Source organism: Rhinoraja longicauda, chromosome 1 (genome assembly GCF_053455715.1).
Source record: "Rhinoraja longicauda isolate Sanriku21f chromosome 1, sRhiLon1.1, whole genome shotgun sequence".
NCBI classification, from domain to species: Eukaryota; Metazoa; Chordata; class Chondrichthyes; order Rajiformes; family Arhynchobatidae; genus Rhinoraja; species Rhinoraja longicauda.
Genome location: NC_135953.1, coordinates 127206517 through 127223205, shown reverse-complemented (window position 1 = coordinate 127223205; position 16689 = coordinate 127206517). Strand labels below are relative to the sequence as shown.

Below are 16689 nucleotides of genomic sequence, written 5' to 3'. Positions count from 1 at the left end.
GGTTTTCATAGGGCATATGATTAAGTACGATTAATGCTATTATACCAGTATTAATACCGTTAATGCTATAATATGTTTTTGTTAATGTTCTTTGAGTTGAAATGGGCAGAAGTTGTATGGATATAAAACACTTGTTCTCCACAAAGTAGAGGATATTAAAAGGAAATTTACTTTAGATTAAATAAATAAGAAGGAACTGCTTCCAGTGGCAGAAGTCCTGAAGATCACAGGTTGGAGGTATTTGTCAAAAGAGTCAGAGTCGATTTGAGGAAGCAAGATTTTACGTTCTGTGATGCAGCTCCCTGAAAGGGCAGTAGAAATAGACTCAGTGCAGCATTCAAAAGGAAATTAGATACGTACTTGAAAGTTAAAAAAATACCAAGCCATTTGAACTAATTGCATACCTTTACAAAAGACGATGACCAAATTGGCAGCTTATCCTTATTCTGTGCTGTGTCATGCTTGGATTACCCCTCAGGTAATTGTGAAAATTACTGAATTGGAGTGGACATATCAAATTTAAATGAAGAATAGTTACTCGAAAGGCAATGCATAAGAGATAAATATTGCCTTTGCCAATTATGTCTGTCTTGATAATAATTTTAAAAATGACTGAGTATTAAGTTTACATTAGTTCAGACTGGAAAATATTTTAAAACTATTTATGTGTAAGGAATAACTGTAGATGCTGGTTTAAACTGAAGATAGACACAAAAAGCTGGAGTAACTCAGCGGGACAGGCAGCATCTCTGGAGAGAAGGAATGGGTGATGTTTCAGGTCGAGACCCTTCTTCAGACTGAAAGTCACGGGATAAAGGAAGCAGGAGATATAGACGGTGATGTGGAGAGATAAAGAACAATAAATAAAAGATATGCAAAGAAGTAACAATGATAAACAATGATAACAATGGGCATTGTTAGCTGTTTGTTGGGTATAAAATCTCTAATGGAATGAATTCCTTGGCAATAGCAGGAGAATTTATAGACGTGACTTGTCAATGACTGGTGTTGGAATAGAATGAAGTGACAGGATACCCAGGAATCTTTATGGGGTCGACGTTAAATGTGCAAGGTAATAATCAACAAAGCCAATGGATTGTTGAACCACAATGAGATAACAGAATGTAAGTCAGTAAAGGGTTTGATCAAACTTATTGTGCTATGTAAGTAGACACAAAAAGCTGGAGTAACTCAGCGGGTCAGACAGCATCTCTGGAGAAAAGGGATGGATGAAGTTTCGGGTCGAGACCCTTCTTTAGACCTAGCTTTTCGTATCCATTAACACTCTGCTGATCAGTCTGCACCTTCAATATTTAATTCACTTATGTTCACTGGGAAATGTGAGAATTTCAAGCGTTCTGGATAGAACTACAAGACTTCATTCCTCAGTAGTTTTGTGGTACATGTCCCCGACCATCACACAGAAGACTAAGGTTCAATTCCCACTGGGGAAATTAAATATATTTTTTACTAGAATGCTGCCCAGATTAAAGAGTATTAGCAGCAAGGAGAGGTTGTACAGGCTTTGATTGTTTTTTTCTGGAAGATATTAAATGAAAGTTGAGGGGAGACCTGATAGAAGTATATAAAATTATGAGAGGCATAGACAGGGTAGACAATCAGAACTTTTTTCCCCCAAGGTGGAAATATCAAAGACGAGGGGGCATTGCTTTGAGGTCAGAGGGGAAAGTTTAAAGGAGATGCTTGTGTTAGCTTTTTTATACATGGAGTGGTGGGTCACTGGAACATGTTGCCAGTGGTAGTTGTGGAAGTGGATGTGACAGTGGCATTTAAGAGGCTTTTAGGAAACTACATGGATATGCAGAGAATGGAGGAATATGGATCGTGTGCAGGCAGATGAGATTGTTTTGCCTTGGTATCGTGTTCGGCACAGACATTATGGGCCAAAGGGCCTGTTCATGTGCTGTACTGTTATATATTCTATGTTCTACGACTATCCCCCACTGTCAATTATCTGAATTATGTGAAAGATTGGTATATTAAATGAAACTTTAAATTACATTTATGGGGTGGAATGAAGGGATACAGGTTCAAATGAGTAAAATATAGTTTTTAAATTGATATCAGGAACTACTTCATGCAGAACATTGCTGAGAGTTGTGGAAAAGTCTAAGAGCAATTTGGATGCCAGTGAGAAGAACTGAGGCTGTGGTTTAGGATTGCTTTGTGTTAATAAAATAGGCTTTGTGACCTTCTTCATCCAAGACCATCCTGCACATATGAAAAAGTATTTCACATGTTGATGACGGAAGTCAAGACCTAATGGATTCCAGACTGTTCATTTTTGAAAATGTAGAAATTCAATTTTGTGAGGAAATTAATTCTTAACGCTGTAGAATGAGTACAAGCCCTCACTGAAAGTGAAGCTTTTTTTGCAGAAACTGCTGTTACTGTGGTGAGTATTGGGCAGACCTAACCCCTGGGGTACCTGAGCCTGGGACTTGATCTGTTGTGGCTCTAAGTCTGCACTTTAATGCGATTGGCACTTGCAGGCATGAAATAAGTTTCTCAACAGGCAGCTTGCCTGAAATGGAGGGAGGATATTGGTTGTTGAAGACAAATCCGAAGGGTTTGTAAATGCATTAGCTCAAGGAAGACGAATAGGACCAGAATAAAAAGAACTTTAGCTGTCTGTGGCAGGCATTCTGCATTTATAATCTGAAGCAGTAACTTTGGAAGCCTTTAAATTCCACACTCACAAGTGACTGCCTTATGAAAATCTCCAGGATCCCAGCCAGATTTCCATGCCTGTGGGCTAATGACCGCGTTTAATTTTCACCGGTTCACCTCCCAGGTTAGTCTCTGAAGCGGAGCAGGAACCGTGTAATAGCTTTTAGGTAAGCTGAGCTGGGAATGGTGTCAGGCTCCTAAGTGTGAAATCAGACCTTGATGAGCATTTTTTTTGCTTCAGAGAGGAGCTCCGAGTGTTGGTGATGGTCCACACGCAATTCAGAACAGCAGAAATACAAGATATGGAATTACATTTCCACCTGTCATGCACCTTGCAATTCTGTTTTACTTTTAGGTACAAACAAAACATTGACGATGTAAAGGTCCCTCCGGTGACCCAGAGCTTTCAGATCCCTCTGTTCACCTATTACTGTAATTTGATCAGTGTAGCCCTCACATTAATAAGAGGATCTCCACAATTCATTTACTCAGCATGGTGAAAATAAACTCTACAATGCAGAACATTGCTGAGAGTTGTGGAAATGCTGAGTTTCTATAAACTGCAATGGCAAAACACTGACATGAAATGCAGGACTAATTACCTCACTTTGTTTCATTAGAATTATTTTACTGCTCAGTAATCCCTTATTTTCAGATCTAATCACAGCAAATGTTCAACTTTGGGTTGAAAAGTCTTTTATTTTCCTTATGATTCTCAAATTAATTTCAGGGAAGATAAATGGGACTTCCTTTGAATATTATGAGATGGAATTATGGAAATTTATGCAATCTGTGTTTATTTTAACTGAACAGCAATCTTTTATTTTGATATATTGCACCCAGGCCTAGAAATGTTAATTCCATGAATAATTAACAATCATATATATGTCATATAAAATACCAGGTATATAAGGTATTCATTTAGTAAATTATTTCTTAAATACATCTAATGTAAAAATAATGTTTTAGCTAATCGGTAATTTGTAAAATGAATGACTTTCTTCCATTTTTCAAATAAGTACATTTCCCTACTTCTGATTATATAAAGATTAAATATCTGTCATTTTTGCAGGATTAAGTAAATATTCCAGTAAGACATTTATCAATCATATTCAAATCTAATATTGCAATATATGACACGTAAGACTGTGTTAAAATGTTAAAAGCAGATCTTTTTTTATTGTTTATTAAAGAAAATAGAAACCAAGCTAATGGATCAAAATGCTTGTAAATTACTAGTCAGTTTTCTGAAAAATGACAGCTTTCTGTTCCGGGATGTACAACAGTATTCTCCCTTAACAGATTGCGTTATTTCTCCTGCAGTTTGTCCGCCAGACTTCACTTTGACAAGATAATCCAAAACTAATCCACAACGTTCAGTTTCCTTGTTGGCTCTCATGCAAGCTGCTTACACAAATCCAGCTACCTGTCAGACCTCCTGTGTGCGCAAACCAGACTGCCAGGCTAACCCCTTGGGAAAGAGGGAAAGACCTGGGGAATTAACCCCTACTTCCCTTATAACATTCCCTGTAAACATCCCTGGTCTTTATAGGCTAACTGGACTAATCAGGACAAGAGCTGTAAAATCTGCTTCATACACCATCTTAAGAACTAGAGATTTGTACCTTCCAGCTACTGACTGATAGGGACAAGAGCAAATGATAAGCACCTCTGAACCAGCAAGTAAATGAGCCACATAGGTAGAGTCTAATCCCTTTCAAACAATCAGTGCAAATACATTTAACTTTAATCAAAGACGGAAAAAATGAAATCCTGCTTAAAATGTGAAATTAGGATTTATTTTTTACCAGTTGTTAAAGGCAAATTCAATGCCACCAAAAAAATACTCACTTTTCTGTTTGGATTCAAGTTTACTTTGTTGTAATTCAAGGCACATCATCCAATCTTATTTAAGAGCTTAAGAAAAGCTGCCAAGGAAAATGATAACTTGCATGAGCACGACATTCTTGGATATGCTTTAAACCCAGCTGAGCCCTCCACATGAGTAATGTAATAAAAAGTCTGGTCCTCTTCTCAATCTCTTTATTTTAAAGTTAGGAGGCACTGCGTCCAGTTTGGTGTTAGCTGTGAAAGGGGAGGTTTGTGAGGTGGGGGGAGTGTGAAAGAACCTGTGGGGAGGGATTGAAAACGGTCAGAACACAATGGGACAGCCTATTGTGTAATCCTGATAAGATAATTTATTTTACTCTATTTACAAATAATGTTTATACCTCTTTTTTTTTTGGAGAATCTGTTAAATAGTTCCATTTTTCTAACCTGCTTTAAGATCCGTACATTTGTTGAAGAGATTAGAATTTTCAAAGGATTTTCTTCACATTTTGCTAATAAATATCAAAGAGGTTTCAGTCTTTATCTCAATATATCCCCTTTGAGCTTCCTTCAAAATGAGATAACGTGAGCTATTACTTAAATTAAGTGCTCCTGTCTATTGCTGTAATCACACATAAAATCCATCCAAAATCCTGCCTCCCCAACAATTGTGAATGTTTACACATTTATCAGCTATCTTTTGGATAAATCGCCTGAAAAGATGTGCTTTCTCCTGTAACATTGGATATTAAAATGTACATGCTATATAAAATAATATTGTTAAGGTAAAATAGGCCAAAAAAATCCACCAATTTTAATTAATATACAACAATGATCACTGTCGGTACAATCTCTAATCCTGGTGAAATTACCTATTTAAATAATGTCATGTGAAGGCAGTTTGCTGTATTGCCTAATTGGTCCATCATGTTCAGATTTTTTTTTTAAATGCACTTTGGCTTTCGAAACATTGAACTACGCAAGTTATAGTTATTTATTACAAGAAGTAAACTTTCCAAAAACCTGTCCAAGTTAGGCATATATTTTTTTTAAATGTGAAAGGATGATAATTCTATAAATGTTTACTTTGGGTAGGAAGGAGTGAGTGTGTGATAACAATCAATGTTAGGGCCACGGGCAGGAATGCTCAATTACTTTGACAGCTGGAAACACCTCCCAAGATCCCATATGATATTTTCTTCAAGTAAAAATGCAAATCAAAAACAAAAACCATTTATTGAAAACTGAAATATAAAGGGAGAAGCTTGTTTTACATCAAACTTGGGGCGGCACGCTGGCGCGGCGGTCGAGTCGCTGACTTACAGCGCTTGCAGCACCGGAGACCCGGGTTCGATCCCGACTACGCTCTCCCCATGGGTTTGTACGCTCTCCCCATGGGTTTTCTCCGATCTTCAGTTTCCTCCCACACTCCAAAGACGTACAGGTTTGTAGGTTCGTCAGCTTGGTGTATGTGTAAAAAAATTGTCCCTCGTATGTGTAGGATAGCGCTAATGTGCGAGGATTCCTGGGCGGTGCAGACCCGGTGGGCAGAAGGGCCTGTTTCCGTGCTGTATCTCGAAACTAAAAAACTAAACTAAACCATACACTCAAGTTTTTTAGAAACTAAAATAAGAGCAGAAAATGCGGGTAATAGTTAGCAGGTCAGGAAAGAGATTTCAGATTTCCAGCATGCACAACATTTTGTTTTCTTATTTAAGATTTAATAGCTCTTAAGGATAAAATTATCCCCCTTTCTTCTCTAATATAATTCAGAGTCAATGCACTGGGAGTCTAGATTAATCTTGCCAATGAAACATTTTAAATGGAAGTACACCAAAGGAAACTGCCACATCTGATTAAATGTTAGAAAGGGAACAATCTTTTATATTTATTAGTGTGGTCTCTCAAAAATATCTTGGCCCCTGTTGGCACATTCCATCCATAAATCGGGCAGGAGTGAGACAGAAAGATCTTGACTGAGGCTGGAACTTGGCACACCAACGTTTTCTACTTACATGCAGCAGAGCCTTTGTTTATTCTGAAAGCACATCTCCGAGCCAATGGTGCGGCTCAGAGTAAAAGGACTACTTGGCTGGGACTTCTCTCTGCCATGGCTACTTGGCCACCAGCAGGTTTGGTGAAAGGAGATGTCCCCAGTGGTTGGATGGAGCCTGGAACACTTCAGTGCATGCCTGAACTGCTGAAGACTGATACGTCTGTGAAATGAGTCACTGGAGACACTGAAGCTGGTAGATATAGAAGTCTTTCTTTATCACAAAAGACAGACTTTTGGAGACCGTCTCAGAAATTCCCCAAACTCAAAATACGGTCATGTTTTATCCTTTTTTAACACAAAGACAACTGTAAATGATTGACTATAGTTTCATTGGCCATAATTACCTACTTAACTTTAACACCCATTGAATGTGGACTGGCAACTTTGCACCATTACATATTTACAATGGGGACACATCCCAACCATCAGAACCCCTTTGGATTTTCAAATACTGTGACTGATATGAAGGTTCTGAGCTGTAAACACCAGACTTCCAAAATATACCAACTGTTGCTACCGTGTTGAGGGATAGCTCCTTGAATATACAAATAGCCAGAATATTAAGTCACACAGAGACGTGTCCTGAACAGCATATTAAGTCCCATCAGCCTGTTAATACAGAAGAAGGCCTCTTAATGATTTCTTTAATTTCATCATGTGGGTTTCAATGGTGGCCGATTAGCATGAATTTCCATTTATTATCTTCCTTGTGTAGTTCCAATGGTAAGAACCAGAATTCCCCAACACCCATTAATTGATTATGATGGCGTCAAACCATCAGAAATAGAATGGGAAGGACACAGAAAAACTGTCCTCCTGTTGTCACACACATTTTAGATTTTTTAAAAAGATTTTAGATTTTAGAGATACAGCGCAGAAACAGGCCCTTCGGCCCACCGGGTCCGTACCGCCCAGCGATCCCCGCACACTAACACTATCCTACACCCAGTAGGGACAATTTTTACATTTGCCCAGCCAATGAACCTACATACCTGTACGTCTTTGGAGTGTGGGAGGAAACCGAAGATCTCGGAGAAAACCCACGCAGGTCACGGGAAGAACGTACAAACTCCCTACAGACGGCGCCCGTAGTCAGGATCAAACCTGAGTCTCCGGCGCTGCATTCACTGTAAGGCAGCAACTCTACCTCTGCGCCACCGTGCCGCTTTAATTGTGGTGGACATAGAGGTCATAGAGAGTCATACAGCGTGGAAACAGGCCCATCAGTACAGCTTGCCCATGCCGATCAACATGCCCCATCTACACTAGTCCCACCTGCCTACATTTGGTCCATATCCCTTTAAACCTGTCCCAACCATGTACCTGTCCAAATGTTTCTTTAAAGATTGTGATAATACCTGCGTCAACTACCTCCTCGGGCAGCTCGTTCCATGCGCCCACCACCCTTTGTCTAAAAAAGTTGTTTGGACACCACCAGTCCCATCTTCCTTCCTCATACCTTTGCATTACACAGGGACCATTCCCATCGTGACTGGAGGCACAAGTGGTTGCAGATGCTGGAATCTTGAGCACAACAAAGTGCTGGAGGAACTCAGCAGGTCAAGCAGCATCTGTGGATGGAAAGGGATAGACATCGCTTTGGGCGGGACCCTTCTCTCAGTCTGAAGAAGGAGCCCATCCTGACCTGAAACGTCAGCCGGCCATTTCCCTCCACGGCTGCTGCCTGACCAACTGAGTTCCTCCAGCACTTTGATTTTTACTCTCTCTGTGACCTCTCGGTTCACTCAACCCTCCCCACCCATCCCTCGCACTCCCCAAGCACTTTTGCCTGCAGCTGCAGAAGGTGTGAAAGCTGCCCCTAAACCTCCTCTCTCACCTTCATCCTGGGACCTAAACAGCCCTTCCAGGTGGAGCAGAGATTCACCTTCTCCGACCTTGTTTATTGCATTCAGTGCTCTCAATGGTGCCTCCTGTACATAAATGGGACCAAATGCAGAAAAGATGACCACTTTGCCTGACACCTGTGCTCTGTCAGCCCGTGGTTGTTTGGATATCCTGGCTGCCGACCATTTTAACCCCCTTTGAACCTGACTGTCCTCAGCCTCCTCCACTGTTAGGGTGAGGCCAAATGGAAACTAAAGGAACCGCACCTCATATTATACCTGGGTAGCCCACAATCCAACAGCATGAACATAAGGTCATAAAGCGAGAAGTGATAGGAGCAGAATTAGGCCATTCGGCCCATCAGTTCTACTTCGCCATTCAATCATGGCTGATCTATCTCCCCTTCCTAACCCCATTCTCCTGCCTTCTCCCCATAACCCCTGACACCCATTTTCAGGGATCCAGGGTGCAAATTTCAGGTATTCTGCACTTCCTCTGTCCCTTTCTCTCTCTCCTCCTAGCTACCCTGCTCCTTTTAACATAAGGGTTAAACGGGATTTTCAGTAAGAAAGAGTTAGCTGCTAACAGCATCACATGCCAAGCAAGCAGGCTTGTTTAGAAAAACAACTCTGCCCAAGGCGGCAAGAAATCGCAGAGCATAGTGGAAGTAGCCTAGTCCATCATACAGATCTGACTCCCCACCATTGCCTCCTTCGAGGATAATTTATATGCACACTTACTTATACTTCCTAAAGTCACTGAGGCTTCCCTGTTGGGAGTCAGCTGGCATGTCATTGTGATCCTATTGACAATTTACGATCCAGTTCAGAATTATGGGAGAGAGCTCGTTCCTTGCCAAATCAATTCAAATTTAAAATTGGACATCAATGTGAATTGCTCCATTCCAACTTGGCTGGAAGAATTGTTCTTAGTCCATCATTTGCTCAGCTCATAAATGAAGAAACAACTAAATAATGCACCAAAGTCAGTGGTTTTGAAACCATTCAAATTAAGGATCATTGCAATATGTGAGAAAGGAAAATATTGGATATCAGAAAATTCTTGTTATAGAAGCATAGAAACATAGAAAATAGGTGCAGGAGTAGGCCATTTGCCCCTTCGAGCCAACACCGCCATTCAATATGATCATGGCTGAACATCCAAAATCAGTACCCCTGTTCCTGCTTTTATCCCATATCCCTTGATTCCATTAGCCCTCAGAGCTCTATCCAACTCTCTCTTGAAAATGCCCAATAAATTAACCTCCACTGCCTTCTGTGGCAGAGAATTCTACAGATTCACAACTCTCTGGCTGAAAATGTTTTGCCTCATCTCAGTCCTAAATGGCCTACCCCTTATTCTTAAACTGTGACCCCTGGTTCTGGACTTCTCCAACATCAGAAACATTTTTCCTCCATCGAGCCTGACCCTTTAGAATTTTATATGTTTCTATAAGATCCCCTCTCTTCCTTCTAAACTCCGGTGAATACAAACCCAGTCGACCCATTCTTTAACAAAGTACAGTAATTGAATGTGAATGAGGTATGTGTGGAACTCACATGTGCAGTAATGTTTACAATGTACATTGCTTCTTAAACATTCGATATAAGGTTTGATTAATAAAAATAATATTACTCAACATAGATTTGAGGAAAACATGTTGCGAGGGTCAGTAGCAATTAAAATTAGACATCACACTTCCATTCTGATTCTGTCGTCCTGAAGTTTGTTCTGATCTTAACCTGTATTTTTGAGCAGATGAGTGAATAAATTATTAGAAGGTTATAGAGTCAAAGAGTCACAAGGTGTAGAAACAGGCCCTTCGGCCCAACTTGCCCTCACCGGCCAACAAGTTCCAGCTACACTAGGCCCATATCCCTCCAAACCTGTCCTATCCTTGTACCTGTCTAATTGTTTCTTAAACATTGCAAAGGTCCCTGCCTTACCTACCTCCTCTGGCAGCTTGTTCCATATACCCATCACCCTTTGTGTGGAAAAGTTACCCCTCAGAATCCTATTAAATCTTTTCCCCTTCACATTTAACCTATGTCCTCTGGTCCTCGATTCTCCAACTCTATGCAAGAGACAACAACAGGGGGAATATTGTGGAATCTATTCAGTCAGAAGGTCATAAGTGAGCAGTAGTAGGCCATTCGGCCCATCTAGTCTACTCTGCCATTCAATATTGATCTATTCCTCTCATGATTTTATACACCTCTATAAGATCACCCCTCATCCTCTTGTGCTCCAAGGAATAGACTCCCAGCCTGCTCAACCTCTCCCTATAGCTCAGACTCTTGAGACCTGGCAACATCTTCGTAAAAGCTGGAAGGGCTTTGGAAAAAAAATTGAAGATCTGATACCCATGACTGACACGAGCAATATTGCACAGACTCTTGCCACTGTTGCTGAATGATTATCTATTGATTCATATTATATGATTAATGATAATCAATTGATTGAAGGATACAGCATGGAAGCAGCCCTTCAGCCCACCGAGTTCACGTTGATCACCCTTTCACACTAGTTCTATGTTATCTCATTTTCGCATCCTCACCCTACACATTACAGGCAATACACAAAGGCCAATTAACCTACAAATCCGTGTTTTGTAGGCCAATACCTGTTTTGGATGTGGGAGAAAATCGGAACAACTGGAGGAAACCCATGTGGTTACAGGGAGAACGTGCAAACTCCACACAGACAGCACCCGAGGTCAGGACCGAACCATAATCTCTGCAACAATGAGGCAGCTGCTCTACCAACTGTGTTACTGTGCCACCTAATATTTGCAGTGATCTCAATATGATTACTTGAATATCTTGTGATGGAATCAAAGCTCCTGTGCTCTACTTCTCTGTGTATATTTGATGTTCTATTCAGGACGTTGTGTTTGAATTAAGAAGTTTAAATAGCATCTGACCATCTTGACAGTGCTACTTCTTCCTGATGCTTGCTTGGCCACTGTAATGATGATATTGATTGCATAAATATGGAGAATTAATAATTTTCTGGAAATGCATTCTTCATTCACTATTGAAGAAAATGACTACATCCTGAATATGAACGAACTGTTAAGAAATCAGAAATAGGATGATGTTTGCTAAGGTAGAAGCAATAGATTAATTAGGGGCTAATTCTAACATTAGATATTAAATGGATTTTATTCAATCAGCTCGCCTTTAAATATCCCTTCTCTCTCCTGTTTGGAAAATCCCAGCCTGCATGTCTGTTCACTCATTTTCTTTTGATGCCCAGATTTGATTATGAATTAACTTCAATGATCAGAGATCAATAAATTGTAAACCTTGTAAGAGGTTGAGTCAGAAACATCCTTTTCAAAATCCTATTTGTCTTGTAACATCGCAGGTAAATAGGAGTAATCCAAACGAAAGCCAAAAATGTTTGTTACGCATATCTCTAAGCATCACCATTTGTTTTTATTTGTCCAGCATTTCAACAATTCATCCATTAACTCATGTGAATGCTTTTTGTCTTGTTGGCCACAATAAATGTAGAAGAAATGCACTCAGGCTTCCTTCTGAATAGTTGAACAGTTTAAGAATAAGGGGTAGGCCATTCAGGACTGAGATGAGGAAAAACATTTTCACCCAGAGAGGTGTGAATCTATGGAATTCTCTGCCACAGAAGGCAGTGGAGGCCACTTCACTGGATGTTTTCAAGAGAGAGTTGGATACAGCTGTTAGGGCTTTAGGCTAACGGAATTAAGGGATATGGGGAGAAAGCAGGAACGGGGCACTGATTTTGGATGATCAGCCATGATCATATGGAATGGCTGTGCTGGCTCGAAGGACCGATTGGCCTACTCCTGCACCTATTTTCTATGTTTCTATGTTTTAAAGGGCTGGAATTACCACCACGATGTTGTATGCTTAAATCTAAAAGATAAAAGATTGAAATGTGATTAACTTGAGGAAATGCAGGAGTGTGCATTAACCGTACTATGAAGATAATTTGTATGAAAACAATAGAATTTTCAGATATTTTCTCCTCATTTCAATACTAAAAAGCCACTCATTCTGAGGATATGTTTCCAACTCTACTTTGTCAAATGTCCAGCAATTTGGAGTGTTTCAATGAGATCACCTTTTCATCGAAACATAAGAAGATACAGGCACGTTGCACTCAATCTCTTCTCATAACACAACCCTCTCACCCCAGGATTCACTCTAGTGAGCCTTTGTTGCACTCCCTGTAAGACAAATATAGAGTGATGCAGTGTGGAAACAGGCCCTTCAGCCCAACCGGCCAACATGTCCCAGCTACACGAGTCCCAACTGCCTGCGTTTGACCCATATCGCTCCAAACCTGTCCTGTCCATGTACCTGTCTAACTTAAATGTTGGGATAGTCCCAGCCCCAACTACATCATCTGACAGCTTATTCTATACATCCACCACCCTTTGTGTGAAAAATAGCTACCCTCCGATTCCTATTAAATCTTTTACCCTTCACCTTAAACCTATATCCTCTGGACCTCGATTCACCTACTCTGGGCAAGAGACTGTGCAACTAAAGATAGCCTGCTTTAAGTAAGGAGACCACAACAGTACACAATAATTTAGGAGTGAATTCATCGAAGCATGAAAAATTGCAGTAAGAGTTCGTCACCCACCAACTAACTATTATGAATCTACTGGAAGTACAAAAAGTGCCAAAATAAAAGGCGAATTGACTCAAATGATCTCCGATATGATTCGATACAATAGAACTTTATTTATCCCAGGAGGATAAATAGTCCTGCCAACGGTCATAAGAACACAAGTGGAAAGGATTGGGGATGTGCAAAGATTGACAAGGGGGGGAGGGAGGGGGAGGAGGGAGAACTGATCATAGAAACATAGAAACATAGAAGATCGGTGCAGCTGTAGGCCATTTGGCCCTTCAAGCCAGCTGATCATCCAGAATCAGGACCCCGTTCCTGCTTTCTCCCCATATCCCTTGATTCCGTTAGCCCTAATAGCTCTATCTAACTCTCTTGAATACATCCAATAAATTGGCCTCCACCACCTTCTGTGGCAGATTCACAACTCTCTGGATGAAAATGTTTTTCCTCATCTCAGTCCTAAATGGCCTATCCCTTATTCTTAAACTGTGACCCCTGGTTCTGGACTCCCCCAACATCGGGAACATTTCTCCTGCATCTAGCTTGTCCGATCCCTTAATAATTGTATATGTTCCCATAAGATCCCCTCTCATCTTTTTAAATTCCAATGAATATAAGCCCAGCCGACCCATTCTGATCGTCAATGTCTTTATTCTGGATATATTGTACTTTTTTTCATTTGCTGTGTCTTTGATGGCCGAATCAGTGTGTGGAAGTAAAGCTTTATTACATGTGGCACCAGAGAGACTGCACCCTCCTGTGACATGATTAGATAATTAATAATTAGGGGTCAAACCTCCCTCGCAACTCACCAGCTCTGTTCATCATTTAAATAAATACAAGAGGGCAATCTTGCAATTTATCAAGATGAGAAGCACTGTGCCAATCAACGTGGCTTATGTGTGCTCATGATTAGAAACACGGCAGTATAATATTTTAACGTTACGCTCTGCAGAGATTTTAAAAAGGTGTAAATTTCTCCTTTGAGAGAAGAAGGTAAAAACATTTTCCCTTTACTTTTAGTCAAACACCAGCAATATCTGAGTGAAACTATTCAATGTTGTGGTGTGAAAACTATCTATTATCCACCATATTTACAAACAATTTATTTAATCCCAGGGTAAGATTAACAACTTGTCAAGGACAATAAAGTCCTGGTAAACGATTGGAATTGTTTATTGCCTCAGAGATAAGATGGTTTGATCAATAGCCACCAGCTAGTGAAACCAAATAACTATATGAGGCAATTCTAATTCTTCGCACTGATATGAACTAGCAGCAATAGATCATCCTCTATTTTACGCACTGTGTCCTGAGTTCCTTTCTTGTTACCCAAATGCCATTTCAGGCAGGCAGCTTCTAATTAAGGAAAAGTCTCACTGAGATTCAAAAGCCAAGTTTTAATAATATTGTTCAATCCCAAACATTCATTTTCATTCCAGTTGCTTAAATGGGCTTCATTACTGACCTCTGCTCGAACACAGGGCCATCAGAAGACAGTAGGCCCAAAAGCTTTCAGAGAGGTAACACATTTAAATGTTTCCAATGTGTCTTTGTGGGACAGGAGGAACACAAAATCCTTCCCTGGATTCCGCTGCTGCCAAACCAAAATCACTTCTGAAATTGCCCTAACACTACTGGTGGTTGATGTATGAACCGGTGGTTGATGGTCGGTGTGGACTTGGGCGGCATGGTGGCAAAGCAGTAGAGCAGCGGCTGCTGTCTTACAGCGCTTTTAGCGCCGGAGACCCAGGTTCGATCCCGACTCTGGGTGCTGTCAAAATGACTTTTGTACGTTCTCCCCGTGATCGCGTAGGTTTTCTCCGAGATCTTCGGTTTCCTCCCACATGCCAAAGAAGTACAGGTTTACAGGTTAATTGGCTTGGTATAAGTGTAAATAGTCCCTCAAGTGTGTAGAATAGTGTTAATGGCTTGGTATAAGTGTTAATGTGCAGGGTGGATGGCGTGCACTTGGTGGGCCGAAGTGCCTGTTTCTGCGCTGTATCTCTAAACTAAACTAAACTACTTTCACTAACAGCCAGAGACCATTCCAAATGTCCTTGGTGTCAGCCTTCTGCTTGAAACTTAGGTGAGAGTTAGTCCTGGTCAATTGTAGAATGGCCCAGGTATTAAAATAACTTGTCTCAAAGCGATATCTTGGATTGACTTCTTACCCCAAGATCGGAGTTTTCGGAGACTTGGGCGATGTAAGACGGCGCTGGAATGTGGTGCCCCTCTGTGTGCTGTTCTAGAAGAGGATCTATTGTACCCATGTATGATTTGACCTGATAGCATGCAGAAGAAATATTTCACTGTATCTCATGTAGGAAGGAACTGCAGATGCCAGTTTAAACCGAAGATTTACACAAAATGCTGGGGTAACTCAGCGGGACAGGCAGCATCTCTGGAGAGAAGGAATGGGTGATGTTTCGGGTCGAGACTCGGGTCTGAAGAAGGGTCTTTACCCGAAACGTCACACATTCCTTCTCTCCAGAGATGCTGCCTGTCCCGCTGAGTTACCCCAGCATTTTGTGTCTATGCTTGTGTACATCTTGTGTACATGTAACAATAAATAAACCATTGAATGACTGACTCTAGTTTTAATTTACTTTAGTTTTTGAGATACAGCATGGAAACAGGACCTTCGGCCCACCGAGTCCACACCGACCAGTCAGCGATCATCGGATCATACTAGTTCAATGTTATTCCACTTCCACATCCACTCCTACACATTAGGGAGAATTAACGTACAAACTCGGTTTTAGTCGTACATTGGCTGCAGTTTATTAACCCAGTGCAAGGGTTTTTTAATAAAAAGTCCCACTGATTTGTTGCACGACCAAGGAACTTGGTAAAGTCATCCTGACTTTGAGAACCGTACTGAAGTAGAAAAGTGGCATTGGTGACTTTGCTTCTTGACAAGCTCTTTTGTCTCACGTATCTTTCAAATGGTACCTGGCTTTAGAGCCTGCTATAGTAATTCCTAATATGAAAACTTGTTAATATAATTCTTAGGAGACTCATTGGTTCCATTTTATAAAATTCTACATTATTGTTTTTATTCGGGTGATGGTATCCTTGGCTCTTCAGATCGCAATAAAATGTAATCATATAAATGCAATGGATAAATATCATCTCCGGCACCTTAGCTTCTGGATGAATGTTCCTAGCTTCAGATGTCTAAGTTGGATGAACTAGCTCTACATCCTGCTCCATAGTTATTCCACTCCTGATAACACTCAAAAAGGGTACCAATGTATAAAATGTAACAACGCTATCACCATAAATTTGGAGATAATGTTATAAATTCAATTGGTTCCGAATCTTCATTCCTTGTGAGCTCAATTGTAAATGGACAGGTCGTGATCTGTTTGGATCAGTTGGCAGCAATCGCACTGGGAATATTGCTGAGGAGATGACTGCTTCTACCATGGCACACATACCCCATTATCACACACCTCCCTGGTTTGCATCCCTTCCATGTTGCACAGTGGCGCAGCAGTAGAGTTGCTGCTTTTCAGCGCCAGACTCCCGTGTTCAATCCTGACTCTGGGTGCTGTCTGTATGGAGGTTGTAGGTTCTCCCTGTGGCCGCGTGGGTTTTCTCAGGCAGCACCGGTTTCCTCCCACACTCCAAAGACG

The 16689-nt window shown here is 40.8% G+C and overlaps 1 long non-coding RNA gene across 1 annotated transcript in view; it reads right to left on the bottom strand.

Annotated features, from left to right (window-relative positions):
• The window catches only part of LOC144600638 (uncharacterized), a 67648-nt gene extending 63010 nt beyond the window's left edge, over positions 1-4638 (bottom strand). Inside the window, exon 1 of the long non-coding RNA XR_013548164.1 lies at positions 4543-4638. This is a non-coding gene — a long non-coding RNA (uncharacterized LOC144600638). The remainder of the gene's footprint in view (positions 1-4542) is intronic.
• Between the last annotated feature and the right edge of the window lie 12051 nt (positions 4639-16689).